This window comes from Peromyscus maniculatus, chromosome 20 (assembly GCF_049852395.1).
Source record: "Peromyscus maniculatus bairdii isolate BWxNUB_F1_BW_parent chromosome 20, HU_Pman_BW_mat_3.1, whole genome shotgun sequence".
NCBI lineage: Eukaryota > Metazoa > Chordata > Mammalia > Rodentia > Cricetidae > Peromyscus > Peromyscus maniculatus.
The window spans coordinates 60,231,176-60,233,835 of NC_134871.1; the positions used below are offsets into that span (position 1 = coordinate 60,231,176).

The window sequence follows — 2,660 nt, forward strand, 5'->3', positions numbered from 1 at the left end:
TTTCAGAAGATTCTCCAGGTGTCTGTAAGTATGGGTTGTCCTATCTCAGTCAGAGGCTGGAGAGGAAGCAATAAATGCTATTGAACTGGAAAGATTTAAGTTGCAGGAAATAAGGTCTGGTAAAAACTCCTTTCATGTCTGTGACCTGCATATTTCCGGTTGTACGGTACCAAGCAACAACTGACCCAGCTGGACCCTTTCACAAATTACAAGTGCAAGAGACAAGAACTTATTTCAAGCCAAATAGCAAGAAAAGGTCAAGGAGCTACATGCAATAGTAGAGGCTCTATGTTGAGTATTCAGATGATACCAGTCAAATATCCTGTGCTGGAAAGACTAAAAATGAGATACATTTAAATAAAGTAAACTAGTGTTCTGAAATTATGTCCAAATTGGAATACTACACAGACAATATACTTTCAGTTTTTGTCAACACATGTGCTTAAATAACATAAGCTCAATCTCACAAGCTCAAAACTTAAGAGAATTCTTTCATTTGAGCCCTTTAATAGTTTTCTCCAGCCTTTCCAACTTGGGCCCAGCAGAATGGCTCCTGCAAAGAAGGGTGAGCGAGAAGAAGAAGGGCTGTTCTGCCATCAATGAGGTGGTGACCCGAGAATACACATCAACATTCACAAGCGCATCCATGGAGTGGGCTTCAAGAAGCGTGCGCCTAAGGGCACTCAAAGAAATCCGGAAATTTGCCATGAAGGAGATGGGTACTCCAGATGTGTGCATTGATACCAGGCTCAATAAAGCCATCTGGGCCAAAGGAATAAGGAATGTTCCATACCGCATCCGTGTACATTTGTCCAGAAAACGTAATGAGGATGAGGACTCACCAAACAAGCTCTACACACTGGTAACTTGTGTACCTGTTACCACATTCAAAAATCTACAGACAGTCAATGTGGATGATAACTAAGCAGCAGAGTGTCAAATAAAGTTGGAGAACTTAAAAAAAATAGCTTTCTCCATACAGTTGAAAAGAATACTAATACAGTTTCTGCATAACTCCCAGAATTCTTAACCAGTGGTGAGAAAAGCTAAATCACTGTTAATGTTATGCAGAAGAAAACCCACTGCATTTTTTAGGTCAGTGTAGCTTTGAAAGAAACAGTCTTTGTAATGTAGATTGCAGAAGTATCTAGAAGATGTGAACATCCAAGTTACTTAGACTATTTTTTTAAATACATGCTTCCAGGGGTTTTGCTTTTAAGATGTCAACTAACAAAAATGTTTCTGACTTAATTACAGGTTAATGATGTAGGTGTGAAGAATTAGTTAAAATATTTTCAAAGGTATAACCTTTATAGGTATGTGAATATAAAAGTTCCTGAGGATGTTCCACATAGGAAAGTTCTTTCAGAGAGAGATTAAAATAGTGAAGTTAAATGAATATGCTAGAAAATCTGGAATATGTGGCCATCCACCAGCACCATTTACTATATACACAATGAGATGTAATGATAAAACATATCAAAATCAATAGGCAAAATAATTATTTTGGTGGAGACAGAAGAGAGAGGGAAAGGTATGAGTTAATAAAATTGAGGATGCATGAAAGAACCCGATAGAAACCTACTATTTTCTAAGCCTATTAAAAATATAATCAACAGATATCTGAATGGAGGCATTCTGCATGGGCGGATAATGTTATTAAATGAAAATCCCAACACTAGGTGTAGGTCACCTCCCTATTGATCATTGGTCAGGGAAGCCTAGATTCTTCCCAATCATTAGCCAATGCCTTTGGTAGACCAGCAGAACTAGAGTGAAAGACCCTATTGCCAAAGATATCACACAGTTGGCCTGCAGAACACTGAGAAATAAAACTGGATCGGAGGTGAGAGTTTGCTCCCTGCTGTCTTTGTTAGGGTTTTGTTGCTATGAAAAGACGCCATGACCATAGCAACTCTTACAAATGAAAACATTTCACTGAGGCTGGTTTACAGCTTCAAAGGTTTAGTCCATTGTGGTCATGTCAGAAAACATGGTGGCATGCAGGCAGGCATCGAGGTGGAGAAGGAGTTGAAATTTCTAAATCTTGATCCACAGGCAACAGGAAAAGAACTAATCCACTAGGCCTAGCTTGAGCTTCTGAGACCTCAAAGCCCACCCCTAGCAACCACACCTCCTCCAACAAAACCACACCTACTCCAATAAGTCCACGCTTCCTATAACGCTACTCTTTATGAGCAAGTTAGGGAGGAAAGGGTTTATTGGCTTACATTTCATATCACAGTTTATTATCTAAGGAAGTAAGGACAGGAAGTCAAACAGGGAAGGAACTTGGAAGCAGGAGCCGATTCAGAGGCCATGTCTCAAAAGAAAGAGAGGGGGGGGGGAGGGAGGAAGGAAGGGAGGAGGGAGGGAGGGAGGGAGGAAAAGAAACCCAGTGTGTAGGCAGGTGAAGAGCCAACGGTCCTGGAAACCAGCTTCCTTCCATTCAACCTCATCACTCAGCAGATCCCTCTGGATCTCAGGATTCTGGTTTGAACACCTTTCATTGTTTTCTCCTTTGAAATGAGCATCCCAAATGTATGAAGAAAAGCAGTACCAGGTGATTCTCTGGTTGCCATCTCACAGTTCCAGCAAGAGCTGGAATTCTGTTCTCTGGGCAGCTGATTTTCTCCCCACCCTCTCACTGTGTCTTGCAT

General features: G+C 40.9%; 1 pseudogene; it reads left to right on the forward strand.

The window, feature by feature from the left end:
- Window positions 1–212: 212 nt before the first annotated feature.
- Window positions 213–925, forward strand: LOC102927800 (large ribosomal subunit protein eL31 pseudogene; annotated as a pseudogene).
- Window positions 926–2,660: the final 1,735 nt, after the last annotated feature.